This window comes from Hypanus sabinus, chromosome X1 (assembly GCF_030144855.1).
Source record: "Hypanus sabinus isolate sHypSab1 chromosome X1, sHypSab1.hap1, whole genome shotgun sequence".
NCBI classification, from domain to species: domain Eukaryota; kingdom Metazoa; phylum Chordata; class Chondrichthyes; order Myliobatiformes; family Dasyatidae; genus Hypanus; species Hypanus sabinus.
The window spans coordinates 58,865,627-58,883,879 of record NC_082738.1 but is presented as its reverse complement, the minus strand read 5'-3'; positions in this window follow the sequence as shown (position 1 = coordinate 58,883,879).

Here is an 18,253-nt window from a genome sequence, read left to right as displayed (position 1 = left end):
GCATATCATTCAGATGGATTATCCAGAACAAATTTTCAGAGCCATATCACCTTCTCAACATTCTTTATGAATATACTGTACATTTATGGGGCAAACATTTAAATGAGGAACATGCAGGAGTATCATTGACGTCAAGAGGTAGCAGATGCTACAATCTGGAGTAATAAAAATGCTGGAGGAATTCAATGGCTCAGGCAGGATTTGTGGAGGGAAATAGTCATTATTAGAGATTGAGACCATTCATTTTTTGATGCAGAATCAATGCTAGTTTGATCTTGACTGTTCAATCATATTAGTCAACCACTATGATGAGCCTACTACTATGTATCAGCACCACATATAGAAGATATTACACTCCTGAAGGGTCAAGTTGCTGCCAATTGTCCTCCAAGTATTGCACAAAGACAACAGATCATCTAGTTATTCATCTTTTTTGTTGCTTGTGAGAATTTTCAGGTATTTGGTAAAATAAGAGGCCACACTTTAAGATCCAATGATCTGTACTCCCCTATAACTTGACGTATCCCAAAAAAGGTGGCACTCAGTCCAATGCCCACTGCAGAGCATTCAATCAGAACTGTGTCAGTGACACCAAACTGATGGAATAACTCGATGGGTCTGGCAGCTTCTGTGGAAAGAAAGAGAATCATGATCCTTCATCTGGACACACACACACACACACACACACACACACACACACACACACACACACACACACACACACACTCTGATTTGTGTAGCTTAGCCACTTGACACTTTAATTGATTGAATGTTAAGGAAGACACAGAAAGAATTTAAAGTGGGAAGAATATTATAATTAAACAATTCATTATTCAGAGACTTATTAATGTGGCCTAAAATTATCTTGAAACCCTTGATCTGACACATTAACATCTTTTAATGCTTTACTGGATGGTGCCTTCTGTGAGCACTTGACCTCCATTATTTCAGGGCAAACTGATAATAAATTGATTTTTTTGAAAGGAAGCACAGAAACAAAGTGCATCATCCGCAGTAATGACAGCCCTGTCAGATCAATGAAATAAATTGTTCTGACAGATTTATGGAAGGCCTGCTGGCCTGCTTCTAATATCACTCTTTAATCCAGTCAAGTAAACCATCAGTGCAAAAAACAATAGAAAGCCTGTTAAAATCTGGATTGTCATCCATCTGAAAATTATTTGTTCCATGTAAGCATTTTTTGAATTCATTTTTATTTTATCAAGCATACAATGCCAAAATAATTGTTTAATGCTTCCAGTAACTGAAAGATGCCTCCACTCATCTGCAATGGACATGTGGACAGGTAGATATCAAGTATTTGAAGATCAAAAGACTGCAGATTCTGGAAATCTGAAAACTGAAGAGTGCCATCAGTTGGTCAAATAGTATCAGTGGAAAAAGAAATAGAGTAGACATTTCAGGTCAATGGCACTTCTGCTGAAGGATATTTCCTTCATAGATGCAGCCAACCTACTGAATTCCTCCATTATTTTGCATGTGTTATTTTTCAAGGAACTTTCATTTTTTTTTGTTTGGGAATATATCAAGGTTCCTTATAAAATCAACCTGCCAACTGTGGACAATCAATGTGAGTATTTTTTCATTTTAACCTCGAACACTTACCAAGACGAGATATATCAGCAAGATTTTATCAGTTGACAGCCCAAAGTGATCTGAATGTAACTATTGAAACTTATTTTCAGCTGCCTAATTTTGGCCTAAGGTTGAGCTACATTAGTTCAAATGGCAGACTCTGCTAGGATGAGTGAGTGAGTGAGGCCTCCATCAATCAGGGTCAACCATAGATGTTGCGTCCTAGCTGTCTAGAAATGCAAGCCAAGGCAGTACTACATGGAGAGCAAGCTGTTGCCCATGTAGCAAGCTCTCTCTCTCTCCACACATCTGATGAACCCAAAGGAGCGGCAGAGACCCATACACTTTGGTACCCCAGCAGCATCACAGAAGTTGCCAGTCAGCGTTGAAGTCAAGGTAAGACTGCCTTAGCAACTGCTGCTCTGGATTTTCCCCTCAGGTTTACTCCCAAAGCCTTCCCCATGAGTGGGTATAGCTGCAAGGGAGTGGAGGTGGGAGATCAGAATTTTCCTTCGCTTATATATAATAGTGTGTTTTAAGAGCCTATTAGAAAGGTACCTGGAGCTTAGAAAAATAGAGGGCCATGCGCCAGGGAAATTCTAGGCAGTTTCTAGAGTAGGTTACATGATTGGCACAACATTGTGAGCTAAAGGACCTGTAATGCGCTGTAAATTTCTAAGTTCTATGTTCTAGATGAGCTGCTAACCACAGCTGACCAGCCCCATCTGCCTGAAGCAACTGGTTTTATGGTGCCAGTAACTCACCTTTGCCCCTTCTCCAGTAAAAATAGTTCCACCAGGCTTAGTAGCTAAGCCACATGTGAAGGCCAGGAGCTGGAATGAGAACTGGTATTAAAAGACCATAAGGTGTAAGAGCAGAATTAGGCCAGTTCACCCAACAAATCTGCTCCATCATTCCATCGTGGCTTTTTCATTATTCCTCTCAGCTCCATTCTTCTGCCTTCTCACTGTAATCTTCACTGTCCTGTTTAACCAAGAACCTAGCAACCCCTGCTTTAAATATACTCAATGACTAGGCCTTCATAGACATCCATAGTAATGAATGCCATAAATTCACCACCCTCTGGCTAAAGAAATTCCTTCTTATCTCTGTTCTAAATGGACATCCCTCTATTCTAAGTCTCTGTTCTCCCACTATAGGAAACATCCTTTTCACATCCACTTTATCTAGGCCTTTCAATATTCAACAGAGATATCCCCTTCTTCTTCTAAACTCCAGTGAGCACAAGCCCAGAGCCATCAAATGCTTCTCATAAATTAACTCTTTCATTCCCGGTTTCATTCTCATGAATCTCCTCTGTACCCTCTCCAATGCCAGCACGTCTATTCTTAGATAAGGGACCCAAAACAGCTCACAATATACCAAATGCTGTCTGACCAGTCTTATAAAGCCATATCTTTGCTCTTATATTCTAGTCTTCTCAAGATGAATACTAAATTTGCATTTGGTTTCCTTACCTCCGACTCAACCTGCAAGTGAAGTTTTACTGAATCCTGCACAAGGACCCCTTTGCACCTCTGATTTCTTAATTTTCTCCCTGTTTAGAAAATAGTCCACATTTTTACTCCTTCTACCAAAGAGCATAATGACACACTTTACTACACGAAATTCCATCTGCTACCTCTTTGCCAATTCTCCCAAACTGACCAAGTCCTTCTGCAGCCACCCTACTTTCTTGACATTACCTTCCCTTCTGCATATCTTTGTCTCATCTGCAAACTTGGCCACAAAGCCATCAATACCATCATCCAGATTATTTACATATAACCTGAAAAGAAGCAGTCCTAATACAAACACCACTAATCATCAGCTGCTAACTAATATAGGCCCCCTTTATTCTGACTCCTTGCCTCCTGCTGGTCAGCCAATCTTCTATTCATGCTAATTTCTTTCCTGTAATACTATGGGGTCTTTTCTTGTTAAGCAGCCTTGTGTGCGATATTTTGACAAAGGCTTTCTGAAAATCCATGACAAATACAGGTTTCCCCTGCTATTCGAAGGTAGAGCATTCCAATGAAATGGTTCATAAACTAGAATGTCGTAAAGTGAAGAAGCAATTACCATTTATTTATATGGGAAAAATCTGTGAGCGTTCGCAGACCCAAAAAATAACCTACCAAATCATGCCAGGCAACACATAAAGCCTAAAATAACAGTAACATATAGTAAAAGCAGGAATGATCTGATAAATACACAGTCTATGTAATGTAGGAATACTTTTCTACAACTATTGCAGCACTGTCCACTGCAGTGAAAATCTCACGCAAAAGCTCTTGGCAACACTCGCGGCAAAAACACACAGCGCAAGCATTCCCAGCAGAAGCACTCTTTCCAGTAACCTTTAAGCTATGAAGCTACCAAATATCACATAAAAATACACAGTCTATATAAAGTAGAAATAATGTATGCCCAGTGTAGTTTCACTTACCGGAATCGGGAAGACAGTAAGGACACTGATGATGGTGTGTTAGGCTCAGTCGTCAGAGGTTGGGGTGGTGGGAGACTGGGGTGTCATCTCATTGTCGTCTGTTTCCATCAGGGCAGGCTGGTCACCTTCTTCTATGTCTGACTGCCTCAATGTCAAAAGTCGAGTTTCGTCGTCTGCTGTGGCTGATGTGGAAGGCTTGAAAAATGACAATATGTTTGACTGCTTAGCCTCGCGCATTTTTCTATCATACAGTTCTTTGTAAGCACTCAAACCATCCTGCAAATGTACCCTAAACCTACATACCCTTTCAAAATTAAAGTCATACTTTTCTGCAATCATTGCAGTGTTGTCAATCACAGCAAAAATCTCACACAATTGCTTCCTGTACAGTTCCTGGACGTCTTCACTTTTGGGCCGTTCGATACTGCACTCGGTTTCAATTATCCTTTCCTCTTCATAGCTCTTCACCTGTCAGTTCTTGGTCATGGGATGCCAAAACCTCTTCAACATCATCTTCGTTAACTTCCACAAACCCTTAGTCAAACTCACTATATCCTTACTTTTCTTGTAAGTACTTTTCCTGATGAAGGGTTTCGGCCCGAAATGTCGTCACTACCTCCTCCCATAGATGCTGTCTGGCCTGCTGAGTTCTGCCAGTATTTTGTGTTTTTATATCCTTACTTTGTTCACCATGATCGAAACACTTAGTTATGCTAAGTGTAACACCCTTATGCGCTTTTTTAGGCTTTTCCGATACCTTAGAAATCATCTTGCTAACAAAAGTACAAAATAAATCAACATAAAGCACGGATGCTCAGAGGCACGTGTTTAAGCAATGCCAGCTAGAATGCAGTTCCGGGGGAGGAGCTTGGCTGCGTGGTGGATGCTGCCTTTTTTCGTAACAGTGAAAACACCTTCTGTTAGTGAAAACAGGTAACTAGTGTAGGTCTTTCGTAACAGCGAGTTGAAGTAAAGTGAACGTTTGAAAAACAGGGGACACCTGTAAGTGAAAATCTGCAGGTGTGGCAGTTCAAGCAACAGGAACAAAATGCTGGAGGAACAAAGCAGGCCAAGCAGCATCTATGGAAAAGATTATAGTCAATGTTTCAGGCAATAGAAGCATTCATTGACTCTCTTTTGCCTGTACTGCTTGTTATTTCCTCAAAGAATTCCAACAGATATGTCAGACAAGATTTCCTCTAAAGGAAACCATGCTAACTTTGGTCTACTTTATCATGTGCCTCCAAGTACCTGAAACCTTTTCCTTAATAATGGACTCCAAATCTTTCCACCACTGAAGTCAGGCTAAATACCCTATAATTTATTTTCTTCTGCCACCCTCCTTTCTTAAAGTGTGGAGTGACATTTGCAATTTACCAGTCCTCTGGGTGGGTCTATTCCAGAATCCAGTCATTATTAAAAGATCACTACCAATGCCACTTCTTTGTCCCCCATTATCGCTTCCCCAGTGTCATTGCCCTGCAGTCTACTCTTCTGTTGGTTTTTAAAAACTTTCCAATCCTCTAACTTCTCACAAATTTTTGCTCAATTATATGCCTTCTCTCTTGCTTTTATGTTGGTTTTGACTTTCCTTGTCAGCTACAGTTACATCATCCTTTAGAATACTTCTTCCCCTTTGGGATGTATCTATCCTGCACCTTCCAAATTGCTACCAGAAATTCCAGCCATTGCTTCTCTGCCATCAATCCTGCTAGTGTCCCCTTCCAATCAACTTTGGCTAGCTCCTCTTTCAGTCCTCTGTAATTCCCTTTACTCCACCGTAATATTGATAAATTTGACTTCAGCTTCTCCCTCTTAAATTGCAAGGTGAATTCTATGGTATTATGATCAATGGTCCCTGAGTGTTTCTTTGCCTTAAGCTCCCTAATCAAATCCAGTTTGTCACACGATATCTAATCCAGAATAACTGATCCCCGAGTGGGTTCAACCACAAGCTGCTCCAAAAACCCATCTTGTATGCATTCTTCAAATTCCCTCTCTTGGGATCCAGCACCAACCTGATTTTTCAAATTTATCTGCATATTGAAATCCCCCATGACTATCGTGACATTGTCCTTATTAAATGTCTTCTATTTCCTGTTGTAATTTATATCCCACACCCTGGTTACTGTTCAGAGGCCTGTATATAACTCCCATTAGGGTCTTCCTCCCCTCAAGGATTCTACATCTTCTGATCTTACGTTACTACTTTCTAAGGAGTTCATTTCATTTTTTACCAACAGGGCCATCCCATCCCCTCTGCCTATCTGTCTGTCCTTTCGATACAAGGTGTATCGTTGGATGTTAAGCACCCAATTATGTTCTACTCTCAGTCAAGACTCAGTGATACCCACAACCTCATAACTGCCAATCTCTAACTGTGCTACAAGTTCATCTATCTTTTTCTGTAAACTGTGTGCATTCAACTATAACGCCTTCAGTCCTATATTCCTCACTCTTTTTGATTTTGGCCTCTGTTACACTTAAGCATATCCCACTGACTGCAACATTGCCTTATCATTTGCCTGTCCTTCCTCACAGTCTCACTGCATACTCCATCTACTTGTATACCAACTGCCCCATCCTCAGCCCTATGACTCCAGTTACCATCCCTCTGCCAACTTAGTTTAAACTTCCCCAACAGCTTTAGCAAACCTGCCCACAAGGTCCATCCATCTCAGGTTGAATGCAACCTGTCTTTTTTATACAGGTCATACCTTCCTCAGAATAGATCCCAAAGATTTTGAAAACTGCACTATTTCCTCAACCACTCATTCATCTATTCCTGCCCTGACTGGCACATGGGACAAGGAGTAATCATGTACTTCATGATTACTATTTCGGAAGGCCTGCTCTTTAGCCTCTTCTCTAGCTCCCTATGTTCACTGTGTCAATGTGCAACATGACCTCTGGCTGCTCACCCTCTCTCTTGAAAATCTTCTGCAGCTGCTCTAAGACATCTGATGTATCTACAAGACATCTAATGTATCTGATAGATTGTCTCTGAGGACTTTTGGAGTGGTCACATCACCTGTCCTTTATTCAGTGGAAGCTTTGGAGTTGATTGATTAGACATTAGTAGAAACCTGAGGGAGAGCTAAATAGTTAGACATTAGAAAATTTGAGTTGTGGAAACAAGGAATGACAAGGAAAAGTAATTGAATTAAAATTATCCACCCTGTCTAGTCTATGTTTTGGCTATCATACAATGCATGTATTTCAGCAAACCAGGTAATAGAAGTCTGGAAAAACTTAATTGTTCGTGTATCAGAAACCTGAATTATTTTCTACTATTTGAAACTTTAGATATATTTAAACAATTCAGTACATATTATCATACTAGTGAACCATTCAATAATCTTATAACAGCAGGGTAGAAATTGTCTTTGAGACTGGTGGCATGTGCTTTCAGGCTTTTGTATATTCTGCGCATTGGAGGGTGCCCAAATGATTATTATTATTCTGCCCATTCAGGAGTAGGTGGGGTCTTTGATTACACTCGCTGCTTTACCAAGGCAGTGTGAAGTATAGAGAGAATCCATGGAGAGGAGGCTGATTTCCTTGATGTTCGGAGCTGTGTCCACATCTCTCTGCAGTTTCTTGCAGTCACATGCAGAACAACTACCATACCAAGCCATTTTGCATCTGGATAGGATGCTTTTTATGGTGCATCAAGGGTTGACAGGTACATGCCACATTTCTTTGGTCTCTTGAGGAAGTAAAAGCGGTCATGAGCTTTCTTTGCCATGGTGTCAATGTGGTTGGACAAAGACACACAATTGTTGATGTTCACTTCTGGGAAATTGAAGCTCTCAGCCCTCTCAACCTCAGCCCCATTGATATAGATAGGAGGGTGTGCACTGCTCCCACTTCCTGAAGTCAATGACCAGCACTTTTATTTTGCTGACATTGAGAGAATGGTTGTTGTCATTACACTATACAACTAGTCTCTCTAAGTCCTTCCTATATTCCAACATCATTATTTGAAATATGGCCCACTACAGTGGTATCATCTGCAAACTTGTAAATGTGTTTATAGCAGAATCTGGCCATCCAGTTGTGAGTACACAGGGAGGAAAGTAGAGAGCTGAGGATGCAATCTTTGTGGGCCACCAGTATTAAGAATGGTTGCAGTGGAGGGGTTGCTGCCTGCTCTTACTGTTTGCTGTCTGTTAATCAAGAAGACAAGGATCCGGTCGTTAAGATAAGTGTTGAGACCCAGTTTTAGGAGTTTAGAGATGTGTTTTAAAGGTGGAGCTGTAGTTAATGAACACAAGGTGTGTCTACTCTCCAGAAGTTCCAGAAATTAGTGTAGGGCCAGGGAGGTAGATCTGGTGTAGATTTGTTTCTGCAGTAGATAGTGGATCAAGGTTGTCTCGGAGGCTGGAGTTAATGCGTGACGTGCCTACCCATGTACCTTGAGATGGTGGATGCCAGAGCCACCTGGCAGCAGTCATTAAGGCAGTCTACTTGATAGCTACTGGGATGATAGCAGTATTAGTTGGGATCCAATGGGTCCCAAAAGTCAGCAGGAAAGTTGCATTTCTTTAAGGAGGCTATGTGCCTCTGTCCACATGGTCACATGGCAATTTCCTCTCATGAAAGAATTCAGGAAAAGATGTCTTTGGAACCATGAAAACTGCTTGTTATGCCCAGCTGAGTGTAACCAAGGCCACATTATTAGTGATGTTACACTGGGATATGACACTGAGATTGGTTCGCTTATCCTTCAATTAAACTTGGAGGACATTATAGAGACAATATAGCTGGATATTATGAGAGTCTTGAGATGCCCGCTATGTAATTACAAGGAATTAAACCTTGGGAGGCCACCCTCACAATCCCACTCTCTCATCCTAATCCCCAAATACCCTAATCATCTTCTGACTGTTCATACAATCAGAGGGCTTTTCCCCATGTTTCAATTGCTTCTGTTGGTCAGAAATTTTAAAAAAAGTGGAACTACATTTAGCTGATGAAAAAAATAAAATAAACATACATTCTATTTAAATTATCTAAATTATTTAAAACATTAATAGTAAAGAAAATAACTAAAATAATGCAGTTGAAATAAATGGACTTGATACACAGATGCTGCTGGGTCAAAGTTAAAGAGCAGATACAAAATATACCCAACTCTTCGGTTCAGCTATGGAACTTCAATGAGTTGTGGGATCCAGCGGGAGTTCAGATACAGAAGGTTCCATGCTGAAATGCATTAGTATATAGGTAAGGATTGTGTTGATATATGTACTGGCTATTCCATATAGAGCTGTTAGATATCCAGCCGTGTGATCCAGCCCTGTAGTGTTTATTCTTTTCAGAATTATTTATTGCAACCTAATTATTTTTGTAGAGGCCTGAGAATTAATGGGGCCCCCTTTTAATTGTAATCTTTGATTAACCTTCATTTGTTACAGCCATCTCCGTGGCCAATCAGAATTATGTTTTAACAGTGGCAGCCAAGATCCAAACCCAATTCATTATTGCAATTATATGTAACTACAGAAATGATGGAAGAGAAAACTCATTAACCCAGTAATTACTGTAGAACATCAGCTGGTAATTATGAGAAATTAATTAAACCATGAGCTTATAATATTTTGAATGTTTTACTTTTTCAAGGAAACTGTGAAAAATAACAATGTGAACTCTGTGTTCATTGAACCAGACATGGGCTTGATAATGTGAAGCATAAATAATAAAGCCATGAAAATAGTATTCTGAGAAGATTCATATCATGTTCAAGATCAAATTTAATAAAAGAGCCGGCAGTCTTTTGCCACATTTCTTTTGTGCTTCTTCAGTATACCCCATCACTGAAACAGCTATGATCATTGGGATTCATATATTGTTTGGGAGTTAGATAATCAAAGAACTCAGATCAACTAATTCACAAACTGGGATGTGAAACTGCATACTTCAGTTTTGTAGATTAGATCGAGTGTTTTTTTAAATTATTCATTCAGCAACATTCAATCACAGGCATGAACCATGATGTTATATTGCATCTCATGGGACTGTTTATTATGTTTTTGCTATTGTGTGAATGAATTCAGCATTTAATAATGCCATTGTCTAACTCTCTGATTAAACTTTTAATATATCCTGATGATATGTCTCAGATATTATTTAATGCTTTCAGTACTCCTCTGAACCATTTCTGAACCAATAGAGTAATCATTATTCCTAATCATAAATGGAACTAGTACTGGATTACCTGAACTCTCGTATCAGTGGAAATCTTTAACCTTATGGATACTTTTTATACAATTGCACTTAGCTTAAAATGGACATTGATCAGAATGAATTTTCTGTTTATTTTTAATTAGCATTTTCTCTATACTCACCCTCCAGAAAACGCTAACATTAGCTGGGTAGAATTTTGTAGGGAATCTTCAGAAGTTTTGAATGAATCCTTCTAATCCCAGTGCCTAATTTAGTGCAAGTTTAGGTACTTAAACTGTACTTGATGTGCATGCTTCTGCTGACAAGGGCATATTTTCACAGCGTCACATCTTCCAAATTTCCAAGCTACTTTGTTATGAAATGAACTGCCATGTAGAAAGGACCTATTGCCAGGTGCCAAAAGCACATCACAAAAATTTGTTCTGAGTTGGGAATAAATCAGTGAAATCCAGCCAAGTCCAATATGTAAATGAACACTTCAACACCAGAAAATGCTTGATTAGGTTCAAGGATAAGAATGGTTCCTTAAGTTAATTCCTTAAAGATTTTGTGATTTATAAACAATAGAATAATGTATACATTATGAGATATAATACTCCCACCTTTTGATGACTACAGCAGCCCATATGTAACAGCGTATGAGGCCTGTTGAAACGATGGTGTATTTCTCCTTGGTATCAGGCAATCAAGAATGCAATTTTCTTCTGAAGTGATTGACAATATTTAAGACAAGTATACTTACAGGTCAAGTCTATCAAGCGGTCGAGTCCGTCGCTGCAATCTACGTAGCACCGGTGGTGATTGCACCGGAGACGGTGGTTGTGCTGGCTCCAGCCTGACTTGAGGTGTCAGCCCGTTAGGCATCGGTAACCCCTCATGTCTGTACGTCGCACCAGGTATGGGAGTGTCGTGAGGAGTCTGTGTCGGGCTTGGTGTGCGTGGTGTCTCGTGGGTATGTACATCGGTGGGTACGGGGTTCATAGTCACTGTGGAGTATTTGGGGTAGGGGTCTGGTGCTCCTGCGGGTGCCAGGTCGTGGATTGAGACCGGGTCCTCTCGCCAATCAGGAAAGACCACGTAGGCATACTGGGGGTTCTCATGAAGTAGGTGAACCCTCTCGACCATCAGGGAGTATTTATTGCTCCTCGCATGTTTCTGGAGCAGCACTGGCCCCGGGGACGTCAGCCAAGCAAGTAGGGTGGTTCTGGTGGTCAATTTCCTGGGAAAAGAAAAGAGTCTCTCATGAGGGGTGGCATTGGTGGACGTGCATAACAGGGAGCAAATGGAGTGGAGTGCCTCAGGGAGGACCTCCTGCCAGCGAGAGACCAGCAGTCTCTTTGAACTAAGGGCTAAGAGTGTGGCCTTCCACAATGTGGCATTCTCCCTCTCCACCTGTCCATTCCCCCGGGGATTATAAGCTCGTGGTCCTACTAGTAGCAATGCCCGTAGCCAGCAGGTATTGGCGCAGCTCATCACTCATAAACGAGGACCCTCTGTCACTGTGAATATAGCATGGGTAATTGAATAGAGTGAATAGCTTGCACAGGGCCTTTATGACTGACGTGGCAGTGGTATTGAAGCAGGGGATGGCAAAGGGGAACCGCAAGTACTCGTCAATTACGTTATGAAAGTACACATTGTGGTCAGCGGAGGGAAGGGGGCCCTTAAAGTCGCTCAAAGGGGCGGGTGGCCTTGATTAGTTGTGCCTTTTCAGGATGGTAGAAGTGCGGTTTGAACTCTGCGCAGACTTGGCAGTCCCTGGTCATCAGCCGGAGCTCCTCAAGGGGGTAAGACAGGTTCTGGGCTTTCAAGAAGTGAAAAAGCCGGGTGACCCCCGGGTGGCAAAGATCTGCATGTAGGGCTTATAGCCGGTTGATCTGCGCGCTGGCACACGTTCCCAGGGATAGGGCATCAGGGGGCTCATTGAGCCTTCCAGGCCTGTACATGATGTCATAGTTGTAGGTGGAGAGTTTGATTCTCCACCGCAAAATTTTATCATTTTTGATTTTGTCCCGCTGTTGGTTGCTAAACATGAACACAACTGAGCGCTGGTCGGTCAGCAAGGGGAACCTTTTGCCGGCGAGATAGTGCCTCCAGTGCCTAATAGCTTCCACTATGGCCTGGGCTTCTTTCTCCACCGTGGAGTGCCGAATTTCAGGGCCTTGAAGGATACGGGAGAAGAACGCCACCGGTCTTCTCGCTAGGTTGAGGGTAGCAGCCTGCGCGAAGTCGGAGGCGTCACTCTCTACTTGGAAGGGAATGGTCTCGTCCACCGCATGCATTGTTGCTTTGACAATGTCCCCTCTAATGAGGCTGAAGGCCGCGCGGGCCTCAGCTGAGAGGGGAGATGTGGTAGACTTGACCAGGGGGCGGGCCTTGTTGACGTAGTGAGGGACCCATTGGGCGTAATAGGAAAAGAAGCCCAGGCACCGTTTGAGGGCTCTGAAGGTGTTGAGAAGAGGGAGTTCCAACAGGGGGCGCATATGGTCGGGGTCAGGGCCAATGACTCTGTTCTCCACGACACACACAAGGATAGCAAGTCGGGTGGTTCTGAACACACACTTGTCCCTGTTATAGATGAGGTTAAAAGCTTTGGCCACTTGGAAAAATTTTTGGAGGTTGTTGTTGTGATCCTGCCAGGCGTGACCATAGATGGTGATGTTATCCAGATATGGGAACATGGCCTTCAGTTGGCACTGGTCTACCATCGGTCCATTTCCCTCTGGAAGACAGATACACCATTCGTGACACCGAAGGGGATGCGCAGGAAGTGATAAAACCTGCTGTCCACCTCAAAGGCGGTGTAGGGGCGGTCCACCAGGCGGATGGGGAGCTGATGGTAAGTGGATTTCAGATCTATGGTCGAGTACACCTTGTGCTGAGCTATCTGATGAACCATATCTGCGATGTGGGGTAGTGGGTATGCGTCAAGCTGCGTGAACCTATTGATGGTCTGGTTATAGTCCACGACCATCCTATTTTTCTCCCTGTTCTGAACAACAACCACCTGGGCCCTCTAAGGACTTGTGCTTGACTCAGTGATCCCCTCCCTGAGCAGCTGCTGCACCTCCAACTTAATGAAGGCTCTGTCCCCAAATTGATGCACCCCAAATAACTCCAAAAGACTGGAAGTAGAGTAAATACTGAAAGGCTTTTATTAGCAGTAAAACAGAGCACCTCCATGCTGGATGACTGTGGGAGGAGCAGTGCCCCGATCACCTTTATAAAAGGGTCTGTGGGAGGAGCCACAGGAGCAGTCAGCAGAGGGGTGTGTCCAGACAGATATACATGGTTTACCACACCTTCATTTATCTGAAAAATTGTATTCCTAGTTGAAACAGGATTTTCTCACAGAAGAGGTTTGTCAGCACTGACTGGGCCTATAAGGCTTAGGTCATCTATACAGTTCAGCACTTGTATCAAATGAATGTAAATTTATGTGCTTGAGTGCAAATTCAAACAGTCTTGTTTGTATTTAATTTAGCAGAAATTACTGATCCATGAATTAAATTTTGCTCCAATTGGAATTAAAAATAGCTGAACTGCGATATTGAGAACTTAGCATGAAATTAAGTGTGAAAGTATGACGAATTATTACTATACACATTAGTGCATCTACTTATAACTCCATATTTATGCATTTCATAAATACAGTACATGTTACCTAATACCGATATTGCTTTATGTGTGCTGGAAAGCATAATTCCAACATATTGAGGAAAACTTTCCATTACACCATGTGTTGGAAAACTACACTCCTCTTTTAATAAGTATGATATCATTAAGCTAAGCCCACAAAGGGATTGAGCCACATTGATTTTTTTTTTTGGAAAAGGAACTAAATGGGCTAATAGAAAGATTCATTCAAAACATCTGTGCTCTCATGGTTTATCCTAAGATAGATTTTTTCAGGCATTGGGCTAAAATCACTTGTACAGGAAACCTCACAATAAAATAATATTAGTTTGTGCTCGTTTTCTTTCACATCGCAGGCTTGCGTGAATGAAATTATTAGCCCACATTAGCCGACAACAACTGGGAGAAAATGTCAGTGCTCTTTGCATCAGATGAAATTAACTAGTGCCGATTGAAGTGAAGCATAAAGGGGAAGTGATCAATACCCACAACCACAGCTGGAAGTCAATACAGAGCTTGGGAAATATTCTTCAGAAGAATGGCATGATAGACAAGTCTCTTCGCCATGGTAGCTGGTGAATGTCTGCAGAGAGGTCTGCATGCTCACGGGCCCAGGAAATTCTCATCAGAAATAAAGAGGCAATGAAAGGAGGTTACCAGAGACATCTCTGCATGCTGGTATCCCTAGGGCATAGTGCCAGTGTTGAACAAGTAACTACCACACATATGCTCAACATCAGTGATTGCATCAGGAATGCAGTTCCATTGCTGAATGCTCGCATATCTGACCACATCCTCATGCACATACAGTTGCTCTAAAAGCAGCTCTGAAAGGAACAGCGCGCGCACACACACACACACACACACACACACACACACACACACCCCCCCCCCCCCCCCCTGCAATGTGCTCACTGACACACATATCTCTGTCTTGCAGGGGAAAGTGATGACTGAATGCAGATAGCAGAAGCAGGTTGTCACCAGACTCTTCAATGCCCACGCATTACCTTGCCTTGAGGTCACAGCATTAACTATTCTAGAGTCAGCAACCACAGGGAGCCTGATGGTTTGTTGATGGTGGAGATGATGTTATGCTCAGTTTTAATTGTTCTTCTCACATCTCAAAATCATTTCTGTTTAAAACAATTTTGATGGTTCAGCCCCTCCCTTCACCATGCCCATGTCTTCATGGCAGTTCCCTCTTCAAAAGTCCAAGAAATGCCATACGCTGTTTCAGAAAAAGATCTCATTGGGATTCTGTATCCCACAACTCAGGAGAATGCAAACTGTATAAATTGTATAACTTTTCTATAGTTTATGTTAAATTTATGTTTTTATTGTGAACTTTGTGTCTCTAATGTTATGAGCCTGTGCTACTGCTGCAGGTTCATTGCACATGCACATATATTTGTAACATTTGACAATGAACCGGACTTTGTCTTTGGGAAGCTGGCACATGGCGCAAGCTGAGACTAGGCAGAAAAATGATTCAGCACAGCCAAGAAGGGCCAAAAGGCCTGTTTCTATATGGTTCTGTGCTGTAATGTTCTATGGTTCTATGGCAAGCAGGCGGTCAGCAGCAGGAACTGCATGTGCAGACTCAAGAGGTAGTGATGAGAGACTGTGTCCAGCTATTCAGAGGTTGGGGTTGCACACCAGCTGAGGTCAAGTTGGTTGAGATGGAGACTGTGTTAGGACAGCCCATAGATGAAGATGCTTGAGGTTTACGGAGGCATTGTCTGGTCTGCTGAGAACCTGTGTGAAACATCCAGCAAAATGCAAACGTCTAACTACAAACCAGCTCACAGCCTCATGCAGAGGCTGAATACCTTTTACAGGGTGAATGTAGCAAGTTTATATCAACGATCCAAAAGCAACCATCATGTACTACCATGAGGCAGAGTTTACATCGTCTAGTAAAGCACACTCACAGCTTTGAAGATGTGATAACTCTCAAATAGCCTTCTCTTTAGCAAATCACTGAGGCTGTTCACATCTGCCCTAAAGTAAGGTGGGTGACCCATCACTATGACTCTGGTAGTCACCTCCTCAGTGCACTGAGTTTTCTAGAACACTTCTTAGTAATGGGAAATGCTGGAGTCAAAGCAAGGTCATCCAATCTGAGGGCTGCTCAGGTCACCTCTCTTCACCATCTGCAAACTCCACAACTGCAAATGAACATCTTTCCACAGGGATGCACAGAGCAGTTACAGGCACATTGGACCCAGGCATTTATGACATGCACAAGAATAATCAGATAGTAATTGTCTTGTCTTGATCTAATCACAAATATAAATTTGTCTGGCCGGTTGATTTGGCTGGTTTTCATAAAACCTGCTTAAGTGGAAATTGTGGGAACATAGGTTTCTTTTTATTCTTGGAAAAAACACTAACACACTTCATCACAGAGCTATCAGATATTTCTAACTTGAAAAGTGTAGCTATTTAACCAGGAAACCAATTAATTTGAACAATTTCACCAAGGTTAACAACATTCACGCCTTCATATAATGTTGAAAGCCAGCTTGGGCACCTTATCTACTGTCATTAACAGTAACCACATGTATTGCTCACTGAATTTGCGTGAGCAACAATGTGTGTTGGTGGGCATGATATCTGATCCTCAAATTGACAAACATGTGTTGTTGCATGTGTTACTCCCCAACATCCATCACAATAAATTACAAGCATATGTTGCTTTCCCAAATAAACTTGCTAATTATGATTTCAGTCAGATAAAAATACTAACACCCCATTGTTCTAACTAACTTTCTTTTACAGTATTGATATATAAGTTAGGTTACAAGTAGTATTTACATCTTGCTTGAGCAAACATGTATATTTAGAATAATTACGCAGTAATATCTTGTTAGTTGGTCTGATCAACCACATGCAATTACATTGTCTCTCCAGACTGAATCTTTGATAAACAGTTTCTGTGATTTTGCATTGCTTATATGTTATCCAGCATTTTACCCCCATGGATTATCATCTCTGATATATATGAGTTTCCTGTTGGCATAGCGAGAGTGAGAGCAGGAACCATTGAAAAATAAAAAGTCTCACTGCATATGAGTTTCATATGGGCCAAAAAAAAGAAGTGAATTTTAAGTGGAATGGCCATTGTGGGAGCAGCAATCATTGAAATGGGACAGGATTAGAGTGGGGAACGGAGGATTTGGCTTCAGCAACAAAGGCAGAGGCCATTTTAAAGTGGCCATCATAGGAGCAGGCCAGTGTAGGAGTCTGAGGCCTGAGGCTTTGACTTGAGAGGCTTTGGCAAGGAGGCACAAGTAAGTTTTTTTTTGTTAATTAAAAAGAAATCAAATTGCTACTAATCAAATAGAGTTGGGATGCAGCATCAGGTAATGTGTTGCAGCTACATGATGTGGGATCTGTTAGATCCATTGTTGTTCCCAGTGATCAGATCTGCAACAAGTGTTGGTTGCTTGAGCAACTTGGGCTCAAAGCTGATGATCTAAAATCTGAGCTTCAAGTACTGCTCGTTTCCACAGATGCTGCCCGACCTGCTGAGCTCCTCAAACCTGCTTGGTTCTACGTGTTGACCATTCAAATATTGCTCTTTTTACATACATTTTCTATTTCCCATTTTAATTTATACCCATATCCTGGCTACAGCTTGGAGGCCTATATAGAACCTCAATCAGGATCTTTTCACCCTTGCAGTTTATATAACCATATAACCATATAACAATTATAGCACAGAAACAGGCCATCTCGGCCCTTCTAGTCCATGGCAAAAGCTTACTCTCATCTAGTCCCACTGACCCTCACTCAGCCCATAACCCTCCATTCCTTTCCTGTCCATATATATATCCAATTTTACTTTAAATGACAATACCGAACCTGCCTCTACCACTTCTACTGGAAGCTCGTTCCACAAAGCTACCACTGTCTGAGTAAAGAAGTTCCCCCTCGTGTTACCCCTAAACTTTTGCCCCCTGACACTCAACTCATGTCCTCTTGTTTGAATCTCCCCTACTCTCAATGCAAAAAGCTTATCCACGTCAACTCTATCTATTCCCCTCATAATTTTCACAGTTTCTTAACTCTACCCATAAGGATTCTACATATTCTGATCCTCTTCTGATCTTCTTTCATTTTTGACCAGCAAAGCCACTTCTATCCAACTGCACGTCCTTTCTGTACAATGTGCATCCTTGGATGTTAAGCTTCCAGCTGTGAGCTTCTTCCAACCATGACTTAGTGATGCCCACAACATCATACCTACCAATTTGTAACAGCATCTACCTTATTTCATATACTGCATGCATTCAAATATATCACCTTCAGTCTTGTATTCAACACTTATCTTTATAATTTTTCTCTATGTTGCTTGAAATTAAGCTAATTTCCCTT